Genomic DNA, 13,708 nt, shown 5'->3' on the forward strand with positions numbered 1-13,708 from the left:
TTGTATAATTATGTAAAAGGCATATGCTTGACAATCATGGTTTGTTTAAATAAGCTATGGCCCAGCTATACATTTAGTGGAAAAGCACATCACTATTAATATATAAAATAGAAGATGAAGTAAAACGTTCTTGATATATTACTTAATACAAATAAGGTTAAAGTCCTATGTGGCATATAATTTCATGTTTTAAAGATATGCATATTTATAAAGAACAGAAAGGATATATATAGTTCCTGGCCCTTAATTAGTACTAAATAAATAAATGAGTAATGAAGAAATAAAGGAATGAGTGACCTGAACCAGGATCCTAATACTGGTTACCTCTCTGTGCTAAGGTTAGGGGTGACAATAGTGCTTTCCTTTTTGCATACAGGTACTGCCAAAATTTTTATATCATGTTCATGCATTCTTGTTGCAATAAGAAAATTTACAAATAATTAGAATTAAAATGAAAGACTACTCCCATGTAGTAGTGGTCCAGCACTGGTATTTTTATCTCCTGATAACAGTTTATACATACACAGTGTTCCATAAGCCTATAATAAAAGATCAGTACATGGAAAAAAAATGAAAGACTAGAGTACTACATAGCCATCTTGTTTTGTGTCATAACCAGCACAGCATGGTCACAAATGGGGTTATTGAATGTTTTTGAAATTGAGGTTCATATTCAGATCTGCTTTTTTAAAATCATAAATGCCTTTTTATCAACACGCTACAGGTTAGAAAACTTGAAATGATTATGTGTTTAGACCCAGCTTCCAAAAGCACCCACTTTAAGGTTACTATTTGGTCAAAATTTAACTAGCTGACCCCACATATGCTTGCTCTTGTGGGACTGCCAAGCTATGTCAGCAGAGAGAGGATTGGGAGCCAGTTACAAACCCAAAGATCCAGCTCTGGATTTCTACCCAGAGGGTGACAATGGCCCGTAGGACTGAAAATTTCAACCAGGACTGACTACCCCCAGTGCTGCTGGTCTTAATACCCACATCTCCCGCTGTGAATTGCAAGTGCAGAGTCTTAATCATTGGACTGGCAGGCAAGTCCCTTGATTAGCAATTGGGTGCTGTCAAACATTGCTTAGAAGGCTTTGTTTAAAGGTCTACTAAACTCTCTTAATGGAGAAGGCAATGGCAAGCCACTCCAGTACTCTTGCCTAGAAAATCCCATGGATGGAGGAGCCTGGTAGGCTGCAGTCCGTGGGGTCGCTAAGGGTCGGACATGACTGAGCGACTTCACTTTCACTTTTCACTTTCCACTTTCACACATTGGAGAAGGAAATGGCAACCCACTCCAGTGTTCTTGCCTGGAGAATCCCAGGGACAGGGGAGCCTGGTGGGCTTCCGTCTATGGGGTCACACAGAGTCAGACACGACTGAAGTGACTTAGCAGCAGCAGCAGCAGCAAACTCTCTTAAACTCCCTAACCTGGATACTCTTACAACATCCTGGGTAGATCTTTCCAGATCTGATTTCTATGAATGTGGCTATTGTTTTCAAATACATTCATGGCAAGACTTGTGAAATGTTCGATTCTTACTGAGAATGTGTTATTAGAAACTTTTCTGGGCTGTTGGACACATAGTCAGGAAATTTAGCAAATCATTGTGGATCTCAAGATCTGTCCTTTTTGAAGATGTCCTGTGCACACCCTTGGGTGCTGCCTTCTCCCTGGAATTTTTGTGGGTTTGAGGCAGGACCAAATGTTTCCACACCACCCACAGGTTTCATGCTCATTAGTTCCATTAATTGGAGTCTTCCAGCAATTTACTTGGGAAGAGAAGAGGAAAAGACAGGGGCTCTGCAGTATTCAAGATTATGGGCTGTTTTGAGCAGTAGGAATTCCCAAACTGGAAAGGGTGTTCTTGCTGGGTGGTTGCGAACTTACGTTCAACATTAGAATACTATCTAAAAGTTCCATCTTAAAAGGGTTGCACTTGTCCTATAATATCTCAGAAAACTTGACTTTCCTTTGATGCTTTTAGTATATCCTTTCTGGGTCTTAGAACGAATCCCTAACCTAAAAGCCAAACTCAAGCAATGCTTGGAGTCAATGATAAATCTAATTGGTGCCTCCCAAACACCGTTTGGAAGATCTATGAATTTTCAGTTATTTGCAGAAGCATGGAATTATTTTGGACATTAAGGAAAAAGCAGCACCATAGACATCCTGGGGTGAAACACTAGCTGAAAACCACATTTGTCTTACAGGAAATACAAAAATATTAGCCCCCAAATGGAGCCCACATCAGGGACTGCACCCACTGTGATCACTTGCTTTGGTGAGCATGGGAAGACAGACACGTTTGGAGTCTCCCAGGATCCGAGGGATCCATGATAATAATTTCCAGGATGAACACTGCAGGGATGTGGAGAGAGGAGAACTTTCCAATGGGTTTTATTTAAATAAGCTAACATTTAACAGATTATCTGAGCCTAGTAAAACATGTTGAAATACAGTTCCTACGGCATGGTCTCAGATCTTTGCAACTCTTTGGGGAATATAATTAAAACCAGTTCATGAGACTACTGGGTGGGGCCGCTGGAGGATGCTGGATGAGGGGCTCTGGCAAGATGGAACTCCACAGGCAATTAACATTAGACCCCAAAGGAAGCGGCGCTGAGGAATTAACAAATTCTGTCTACTTACAGGAGTCCCGCACAGTGAATGGAGATGAATTGAATGGTTCATTTTTCTTTTCTAAATCCAGGGCTGTGTTTTGCTTCTCGTGGCCGCTGATGGCACATCTGAAAGGTAGGAGTCTGGGTTTTGCCTGTGGGTGGATATTTGCAGTCACATCTGGCTTTGCTTTGCCATATTGTTAACCCCCCTTTTCCCTGCTACAGTTGTTTTCTTTTTATTAAATTTCCCGTCTGGATCCCTGCGTCTGCATTTCTAATGTCAACAACTGCTTTTATCACAGATAATAACTTCCTTTTACAAAAAAAAGGCTGTATCATCCTACATGCATTTCAAATTACGTTTTATGAACAAACACTGAAATATAGTATTTGGCAGTATGCGTAATTGAGTATATTTATAGTCATCTAAATTTCAGTTTTGCCAGAGCCAGGAACCAAGTTGGTTGCAGTTTTCTTAATAATCTATTTCTTGAGTGTTGTTGCTTCTCACCAGAACTTAATTAAGTTCACATTGGGATGTTTATGAAGGAAATTATGCGGTATGCCCAAACATGCTGTACAAACAATTATCAAAACGCCAGCAACTCCTTAACACTCCAGAGTTTTCACAACCACAAGCGTGAAACTTTCTCAAATCGATTGTTTGCTAATAGATGGGCAAGGATCAAATTAAAAAATGGCTGATGAATGGGAAGGAAAGCTGGACTTCTGTAGTCATCAAGCAGTGGACCAAGCTAGTGCCAAGGTCTTTTTGCCTGATTTAATGTCCTCATGTGGTGTAGATGCCCACTGGGAAGGGGGCCAAACTCAGGTTCTGGGCTCTACTGCTGACCCCCTGTAAGTTATGCAAGTCTGCCTGATCCTTGTGCACCACTTGAAGACAAAGGACAGTTAGGAAGCTATTGGCCAAAATGAGGTTAAAATGAATTTCTTGTTCCTATTGCCAAAGGTGTTGAGTGTTTATTTACCATATAGTATATTTAATCTAGTGAATAATTCTGCAAAGCCATGAGCTGTTGCCTGTAGCCCACACAGAAAACTGAGTGAATGATAAAAAATTAGATTGAAAATTTTGATGATAAGTTTCTGACATTTCCAGTTTTGAGATGTGGCGTGACAGGATGATGGTGATCACACAGGGAAAAAACTACACAAGCCATTTCAGTATGGAAATAGAGTTGGCAGAACAGATGACATATTTTTAATCTCAGACATATAATAATGTTTCAAGTGCAGACTTCTGGTTTCATTGCTTTCTTGATGGCGGGCACTTCTGGGACAGGATGTTTGGACACGTGACACTGGACAGATGCAGGCTCCAGTGTCAGTTTTATTAAAGAGGACATGTGCCTGGAAAGGACTGTACTGTGCAAACAAGAACTTAAGTTTCAGTGGCCATCAGGTTAGTTCTCAAACACATTTGAGTGTGATTTGTTCTTAATTATAAAGTCCAGTGATGCATTTTTACCTGCCCATCCTAAATCCTGGGCTTCCCCAGGGAAGTAAAGAATCTGCCCACAGTGCAGGAGACCTGGGTTCGATCTCTTGGTAGGGAAGGTCCCCTCGAGAAGGGAATGGCTGCCCACTCCAGCACTCTTGCCTGGAGAATCGCATGGACAGAGGAGCCTGGTGGGCTACGGTCCACAGGGTTGCAAAGAGTTGGACAAGACTGAAGTGACTTAGCATGCCTAAATCCTGGTGTAATTTAGAATGTAATGCCTGGTGTCTTGATTTCTTTTGTTGACTGTTCTGGGTACATTTTAAGGGTCCAATCTGGTGGGTTATTGACAAGAGAGCTGTTCTGTGTATACTTTATCTCCATACTTTTAAAGAAATGAAGACTTAGAAGAGTGATGGAATTTGTCAGGAAGACCCCCTGGAGAAAGGCATGGCAACCCACTCCAGTATTCCAGAGGAGCCTGGTGAGCTACAAGTCCATAGTGTCACAAAGAGTTGGACATGGCTGAAGTGACTTAGCACTTACTCATCCAGACCTCAGTGTCTCAAGAGGGAATATCTCTCTTCCATTCTATGGAATGTGTAAGGCACTTTTAAAAAATCTGTTTAAGTTCTGCCATATTCTAGAAAATAATCTAGTTAAGCAGCCTTTCTTGAACACCCATTTCACACAAAGTTCCAAGTTGGATGTTGTAAAGGAGGTACAAGAAAAGGGTGCAGCCCCCTCGCCTTCAAGTTATTTACCACTTAGAGGGAAAGGACAGAAGGGGCCAATGAGAAAGACATAAGAAACGCTTGCTACTGGCTAAACCATGTAAGTGAAGGATAATCTGTCAATCAAGTGGACTATGATAGGAATTTGATAGAAGCAAAACACATAGCTGGTGGATCAAAATAAAAACACTACGAGGATGATAATGAATGATGCCTAGAAGTTCAGGTATTGACCTTGGAAGACATCAGTCACAGAAGTAAAATTTCATTCTGACAATTGGAATTACGTATTGAATTTTACATAATCTCCCCTTAGAAGTTCTAAATTCAGTAGTGAAAGTAACAGGTGCCTGGTTGCCATGGTGACATGAATCTCATGCTGGGGTGGATCCATCTCAACTTGGAACTTCTTCTCTTAGGACTGGGAATCATGGGGAGATTGAGGCTAGTCTTGGGTTTTAGGATGAAATTGGTCCCCTGAGGAAGGAAATGGCAACCCACTCTAGTATTCTTGCCTGGAAAATCTCATGGACAGAGGAGCCTGGCAGACTATAGTGCATGGGGTTGCAAGAGTCAGACACAACTTAGCAACTAAACCACCACCTCCGCGGATTTCCAGAGAGGAAATTGGAATATTGAACTACCAGCCTGATTTAGGCTTGTGTTGGTCTCAAGCTTGGAAGCCAATAATCTTAGAAATATAGAATGAGGAAGAAAAGGAGTTGGTGGCCAGAAGGAAAGCGAGGTCCAGGTTTCACTCTCCGTGGATCCCAATGGTCATTTCTCTTAGTGGTCCTGGACAATTTCCATAAATTACAAATTATGGTTTATGTTAATGTTATTAAGTGTGATTTTTCATACTCCTTGTAATGAGTAAGGAATCAAAACTGTGTCAAGATCAACTCAAGTGGACAATGTGTGCTATTAATGTAACTTCTTCTGCCCTCAGAGAAATGAAAACATACTTGGAGACATAAAGCATATCAGGGTGTGAAGATTCTTCTTTTTAGGGACGAAGAAAAATTCTCCCGTTTTTGAGCCACCCTTTTATGTTCTACAAAACTGGATGTAACTTTATATTTTTTAAAAGATATAGTTTTGTAAATATTTAATATTCTGTTAGTTTGATTTTGAATTGTGCATGTCAAGTACTCTATTTGGGGAGGTTTTATGTTTTATTACACTTAGTTAAAAAGGAAAAAAGTGTATATTTTTAGAATTTTCATGAGTAAATTAATGTACTAAATATAAACATTAAAAAATATCAGGGTGCAAATTAATTTTGAGGTATCAGAACCACTGACTAGTGAAGTACTAAGTAAATCAGGTGCATGGGTGGTGGCCTCTGTCCTCTGTCACTTACTTTGTGTCCCAGTCTTAGCAGTTACATACAACTCCTCCCAGCTCCAACCTCCTCCTCTGCCCACCAGCCAGGGCTGGATCAAGGGAGAAGATTTATTCCATTTTGATAAACAGTTTTGTTGAAACTCAGGTGCACTGTAGGAGTGAAGCACTCTTGAGTCTAAGTTTCTCGGAAAAGGCAGACACTTGAAAGAAAGGATTTAAGCCCCAGGTGAAGAGCATAAGGAGGAAATGATGGATTCTGTCTGAGGGAGACCATGTGTTTGAATACACTTTACAGAACCAGATACGAAATACTATGAATGTGGGCAGCTGCCAATGCATGTTGGTTTCATCAGATTATTTTACAGTAATAGAAATGATTCTCATAGTCAGGAAAAAGCTGAGAAATTCCCAGCTGGGATGATGCTTGTTTTCTGATAGGTATTTACAAGGAATCTATGGAAACACGTCATGGGTAACCCCACTCTCTGGTTATTTTAGATCAGAAGCTGATCCTAGCTGTTTTTAACCTATGAACTAGTCTTAAGGAAGTTTTGGGGAAATCTACCCTTTTATATGACATGTGGTACAGCATTTGAGTTTCTGGCAGTGTGCCCTTTAGTTGAGCCTAGTGCTAAAGTGAAAAAATTAATAATATGAACGTTGTGTTTTGAATTAGAAGATCTGAAGCAAGACCTGGTTGGTAGGTACACACACACATAAAAATGAAAATTAAAAAAAAATCAGGGTGAAAAATAATTTTGAGGTACCAGAATAACTGACTACCTAAGTACTAAGTGGATCACGTGTGTGGGTGGTGGCTTCTGTCCTCTGCCACTTACCTTGTGTTAATGTAGAAGATAGGTGATCAGCTGTGGGCTTGTTGATTGCCTTTGCTCTGACAGTGGTACCAGGGACTCACTGAGACCATGTCCTCTGAAGGAGTTGAGGTTGATTATTATGGAGGGCATCCCCCATGGCTCAGCAGAATCCACCTGCAATGCAGGAGATTTGGGCTCTATCTCTGGGTTGGGAAGATCCCCTGGAGAAGGGAATGGCAACCCATGCTAGTATTTTTGCTGGTAAATCTCATGCACAGAGAAGCCTGGTGGGCTACAGTCCATGGTGCTGCAAAAAGTCAGACATGACTGAGTGACGGTACACACACACACATTATGGAGTGTTTAGCCGTATGTTCTGGAGGCTGGGTTAGAATATGGGGTGGAGGCTCATCTAGAAGTAGCAGGAGAGCTGGGACAATGGTCTCTCATCCGCATGGAGGCCACAGGGAAACCATTGTTGATGTCTGATGAGAAGTGAAGATACTTTTGCTGACAGAGGGGCTCTGAGAGTAAAACACTGATTTGGAATTTGATGCTGGGCCAGGATGTGGGTGAAATTTGCTCTCCATGTTAATGAAAAAAATGCCAAGGGAGGCCAAGCCGGGGGAGCAGAGGAGGGAAAGGGCCTGAGATCACGCAGTCTCTTCTGACTCCGGGCTGCTGAGGACTCATCAGCCTCAGTTAATTAGAGAGGAGAAAGGGAGCTGCTGCCAAAGTAAACAGCACTAGGCACACATACGTATCCTGATAAGAGCCACCCTTATCTGAGAGCAGAGCTTCTTGGGGAAACGTGGAGTCCCTGACGGCTCAGTGCTGGCACCTGGGGCCTTGGGAGCCACGTGCACTCAATCTGGGGCTGCTCCAGCACGGTCTGCTGGGCTGTGTCCCCGTGAGCCTCTTTATTGGTGCAAGTTCTTCTCTGTTTCTCTTCCTGAGTGAAGAGATGGGGGAACTGTTCTCTTTCATCCTAGAATCAAAGTTTCTCAAATAATTCTGGGCTTAGATGGATTTGTACCACCCTTGGTGTCTGTGGAATCCTGTAACCACGGCCCTGCTGTGTAAAATGACTTTCCCGGTCCTCTGACGGGGGAGTGATGGGGGAGTTTTGACTTGAAAGGTTTGATAGAAAACAGCCAAATTCTGTAAAGCAATTATCCTTCAATAAAAAATAAATTAGTTAAAAAAAGAAAAGCCTAGAGAAGGCACTCCCAATTATCGCTGGTAAGAGTTGAAGTTTTGACCTTTACTTGCCTATTTAATTCAGAGTCCATGCAAGACTCTCCAAGCCCTTTCTCTGAGCTGTCCACCCTGCAATGTGCTGTGGGCTCCAGAGAGGGCACCTGGCCTCCCAGGGAGCCCCACCTTGAGATGGGAGAGGTAGGACAGACTGTAGGTCCTGACCAATGTTCTCTCCCCTCAAATATTAAAAAAAAAAAATTCTGCCATAACATGCATGATGAATTCACGTGAGATTTATTCTGAAAGGTGAATGGATTTGAGACCATCTTCTGATAGATTCTTTTTTTTTTTTAAATGTATTGATTAGCTAAAAAATTTGTTATCCACGCTGAGTCTTTGTTGCTGTGTGCAGGCTTTCTCTAGTTGTGATGCACGGGCTTCTCACTGTGTTGGCTTCTTGTGTTGCGGGGCTTGGGCTCTAGGCAGTCAGGCTTCAATAGCTGCAATGCACGGGCTCAGTAGTTGTGACAAATAGGCCTAGTTGCCCAGCGGGATGTGGGATCCTCTTGGACCACGGATTGAACCTGTGTCCTTTTCATTGCAAGGTAAATTCTTAACCACTGGACCACCAGGGAAGCCCTGACAGATTCTTAATACATTAACAAAACAGATTTTAATAGGGGTCTGTCAAGAGATGATTTTTGTTCCATAAAACGAGTTTTAAAGTGATACTTAAACTCTTTCATTCAAAAATTGAATTCAGTGTCTCAGGCACTCTACACTGGGCCTTGGATAATTCATTGGGTTAAAATTGGGGTCATTTACTGGCTTTACTTTGTATTTTTTGTGTTGATATTAAATGTTTTTCATCTCTTGGAAGCTCCACATCTGTTGTGGATAGGTAGGTAGGTGTTTATCTTTTGTTGTTTCTGGGTGGTACCTTCTGCCACCTTTGCATGCTGTGACTTTATTTTTCTGGGCTCCAAAATCACTGCAGGTGGTGATTGTAGCCATGAAATTAAAAGACACTTGCTCCTTAGAAGGAAAGTTATGACCAACCTAGACAGCATATTAAAAAGCAGAGACATTACTTTGCCAACAAATGTCTGTCTAGTCAAGGCTATGGTTTTTCCACTGGTCATGTATAGATGTGAGAGTTGGACTATAAAGAAGGCTGAGCGCCAAAGAATTGATGCTTTTGAACTGTAGTGTTGGAGAAGACTCTTGAGAGTCCCTTGGACTGCAAGGAGATTCAACCAGTCCATCCTAAAGGAGACCAGTCCTGGGTGTTCATTGGAGGGACTGATGATGAGGCTGAAACTCCAACATTTTGGCCACCTGATGTGAAGAGCTGACTCATTTGAAAAGACCCTGATGCTGGGAAAGATTGAGGGCAGGAGGAGAAGGGGACAACAGAGGATGAGATGGCTGTATGGCATCACCGACTCAATGAACATGAGTTTGAGTGAACTCCGGGAGTTGGTGATGGACAGGGAGGCCTGGCGTGCTGTGATTCATGGGGTCGCAAAGAGTTGGACATGACTGAGCGACTGAACTGAACTGAGCAGTTAAAATAAGATGTCAGTGTTAGAATCAAACATTAACCCCGTGACTTGCTTGTTATATACTGATCATAACTTTGTTTTGCTTGAATTTCTGAGGTAAGTCAAAGCAGACATATGTACAGTCTGGAGATGGCTGTGTATAAACTGAAACATTTTTGCTCACAATTGCTGATAATACATTCCTTCAGATGAAAGCCTCAAAGAAAACTAGACACTGATATTAATGGAGGGGATTTCTGAAAAGCTTAAGGGGAATTATTTAACTTTTGTACTGCTTCCATTTACCTCTTATTCTGTAACCTGTTGGGGGAGGGGTCCTTCCCTATCCCAGCTTAAGTGCATGGTGGTGTCATTTGCTGTGACGAGGCACCAATGGATGAAAAAATGACTGTGCTTTGTGTTTGTTAACACTGAAATATTCTAAAATAAGCACTTGCTTCATTAGCCCATTAGGTATTACGTCTGGCATCAGGAAGTAGAAATATTTGATTTAAAATGAATTGTATGTGCAAAATTTTCTATATGCATATGAATCAAATTATTAGGCCAAGTTATAGAGTATTTATCATTATTGGGAAAATATTAGACAAAACTTAAAAAAATCACACTAGTATTGTTTTCCTAAGTAAAAACAAACAAACAAAAAAACACTTAAGGCTTGTAAATGTATTTCCAGAATGGATGTCTCCTATATTTCCAGAATAGGTTGTTCATATTTTAGGGAGAGACTTTTTCTTCTCTTTTTAAAATTTTATGAAGCATATCAGTAAAATGTTGTATTAATTTCTGCTATACAGCAAAGTAACTCAGTTATACATATATATTCTTTTTCATGTTCTATATAGTTCCATCTGCTTCACAGCAGGACCTTGTTGTTTATCCATCCCATGTATAATAGTCGGCATCTGCTAACCTCAGCCTCCCAATTTAGGGAAAAATTTCATCCACATTAAAAGACAGGCCAACTACCAACTCATCTAGAAATCATAAGAACAGATTGTTGTTAATGGGTGGCCTCAGTTTTTATATTTTATTTAAATTTTTAAAATTGGAGTAGAGTTTGCAATATAGTAATTCACAATTTTTAAAGGTGATACTCCATTTTTTTAATGATTATGAACTCCTTGCCACATTCCTTGTATTGTACAATATACCCTTATAGTTTATTTAATACCTAATAGTTTGTACCTCTTAATCCCCTACCCCCGTATTGCCTCTCCTCCCCTCCACCTGATAGCCACTAGTTTGTTCTCTATGCCTGTGAATCTGCTTCTTTTCTGTTGTATTCATTAGTCTGTTGTACATTTTAGGTTCCATGGATAAGTGATATTCGGCTTCCCGGGTAGCTCAAATGATGAAGAATCTGCCTGCAATGTGAGAGACCTGGGTTCGATCCCTGGGTCGGGAAGATCCTCTGGAGAAGGGCATAGCAACCCACTCCAGTATTCTTGCCTGGAGAATCCCATGGACAGAGGAGCCTGGTGGACTATCGTCCAGGGACTCACAAAGAGTTGAATATGACTGAACGACTAACACACACACACATAAGTGATATCCTATAGTGTTTGTCTCATCTGACTTATTTCACTTAGCATAATGCCTTCTAAGTCTATCCACATTGCTGCAAATAGCAAAATTTTGTTTTTTTCTAAGGCTGAGTAATAGTCCATTGTATATATAAGCCACATCTCCTTTATCCACTTATGGATGGACATTTAGGTTGCTTCCATGTCTTGGGTATTGTAAATAGTGCTGCTATGAACTATTTGGGGGGCATGTATCTTTTCAAATTAATGTTTTTATTTTTCTTTCAGATCGATTCCCAGCAGTGGGCATCTCTTTTTACCAGGGAATTGAGTGGTTCTTTACATGAGGCAATGGCATCCCACTCCAGTACTCTTGCCTGGAAAATCCCATGGATGGAGGAGCCTGGTGGGCTGCAGTGCATGGGGTCACTAAGAGTCAGACATGACTGAGCGGCTTCACTTTCACTTTTACATGAGGAAAGAAGTCGAAGTAACTGAGTGAGCATGACTGAACAGCCTTGGAGAGATTATTACCTTCGTATGAAAATGCCAGAGGGAGACAGGCGATGTGTTAGAGAGGGCGCTAAGGAGCCAGGGGGTGCTGTTGCTGAGAAAGGTGGGGAACCATGAGCGGCAGGGTGATGGACGATGACATGATTTAAGGCAGAAGGGAAGGAGAAGGAGGAGGGTGAGGAAGGAGGGTGTCTCCAAATATCTCCAGGTCTAGTGTGTGATGACTTCGAATGACAAACGGCCATTATGCGAAGGGGGAGATGGCGCAGCATTCTCAGGGAAGAACCAGTTTTTGTCAGAACAAAAAAGAGCAAGGGGTATCTGGGGATTTGATTGGGGATGTAGGGAATTTTGCTGTGAATGGTCCATGAGTTCCAGGAGATGCAGTGGAAGGGTTTCAGGAGTTGGGACTAGATGGGAAAGTCTTGTGGTCACTGGACTGTGGGGTGGAGGTTAGGGTATCCTGGAAGACAGAAAGAAAGGGCAGGGATGCAAAGCACTTAGCCTGATCTCTGCAATGTTGTAAGGTCTCAATAAATGTTGGCTTTTAATCATTTTGTCAGGGATCGATGAATTATTGAGGAAAATGTTGTTAGCAGATAAGGATCAATAGCAATACTTTTACAATCCAGACTTCCAATCAATATTATCAAAATCTGTGTTAGTTCAAAGGATTAGATAAAACTGTCCTCTGATCTAAATGGAGAGAGCTCCTGAAAGAGCCAGGAGGTATAAAACTCAGGCAATATGGGACTTTCCAATAATGCTTACATACTGACTTGCAAAGTCAGCATTAGAACATTTAAAATACTCACATTTCCCATGAGGGTAAAGAAGAATGGTTTTATTTTTGCATTTCCCCTTGAGCGAATGTGATTTATTTATTTTTTATAAACTTGCAACTTCACAAGCTTTGTGAGGAATACCAAGGGGACACGACACAGTTATAATTCTTGGCTTCCTGCAGCATCTTCCTTTTGTACAGTGAGCTGTGTCTTACTGAAGTTAATGTTGTGAGGAGTAGAATATCTCTCCAGACATCTTTTCAGATCCGAGACTCAGCACTCCTGGGCTGGGAATCTGATCTGGTGTATTTTACTACTTGAGTAAACCCGTAACCTCAGAATGATTGAGTGAAATTTGTTAGATTCAAAAAATAGATTGAAAGATATTCTGGAGGGGATTTAGCCTATCTCTATTTAGGACAATTTTTGACATTTTCAAACCTCTCTGATACTGAAGTATTCTCTTTCCCCAGTTATGATTTCAGATTGCCCACAAAGATCCTGGTTGGTATTTCACAGGAAAGGGTATTTATTCTCAGTTATACAGTTCAGGGATATGAAGTGTACTGACCTCATTACAGGAGTAGCGTCTTTACCTGGAGAAGCATGTGACTCTTCCTTTCGCCTGAATTCTCTGCAGCACTGGCCACGGGGCACCACTTCTTCCTTCTTGACTTTTGTGACATTGATCTCTCGATTCTACTCTTATTTCTTAATTTTCCATCTTAGTTTCCTTCATTGGGCTTCTTCTTTGTGTCTCTGAAATTTTTAAATTAACCCATTTAGTTGTGACTATGGGCTGATTTTGTCCCCCATCAATTTCATAACTGGAAAAGTGCTAACCCCCAGTGACCTCAATTGTGACTGGATTTGGAGATGGGTCTTTAAGAAGGGCAGATCAGATCAGTCGCTCAGTCGTGTCTGACTCTCCGCGACCCCATGAATCGCAACATGCCAGGCCTCCCTGTCCATCACCAACTCCCGGAGTACACTCAAACTCATGTCCACAGAGTCGGTGATGCCATCCAGCCATCTCATTCTCCGTCGTCCCCTTCTCTTCCCGCCCTCAACCTTTCCCAGCATCAGAGTCTTTTCCAGTGAGTCAACTCGTCGCATGAGGTGGCCAAAGTATTG

General features: G+C 41.5%; 1 long non-coding RNA gene across 2 annotated transcripts in view; it reads left to right on the forward strand.

Annotated features, from left to right (window-relative positions):
• LOC148775439 (uncharacterized) overlaps positions 1–13,708 on the forward strand; it is a 45,152-nt gene that overhangs the window by 24,558 nt on the left and 6,886 nt on the right. For both annotated transcript variants that reach the window (XR_016039237.1, XR_016039238.1), the window contains exons 2-4: positions 2,717–2,760; positions 11,061–11,124; positions 11,565–11,774. This is a non-coding gene — a long non-coding RNA (uncharacterized LOC148775439). The remainder of the gene's footprint in view (positions 1–2,716; positions 2,761–11,060; positions 11,125–11,564; positions 11,775–13,708) is intronic.

This window comes from Moschus berezovskii, chromosome 15, assembly GCF_049115385.1.
Source record: "Moschus berezovskii isolate FMDL1 chromosome 15, NW_MosBer_1.0, whole genome shotgun sequence".
In the NCBI taxonomy this organism is placed as follows: domain Eukaryota; kingdom Metazoa; phylum Chordata; class Mammalia; order Artiodactyla; family Moschidae; genus Moschus; species Moschus berezovskii.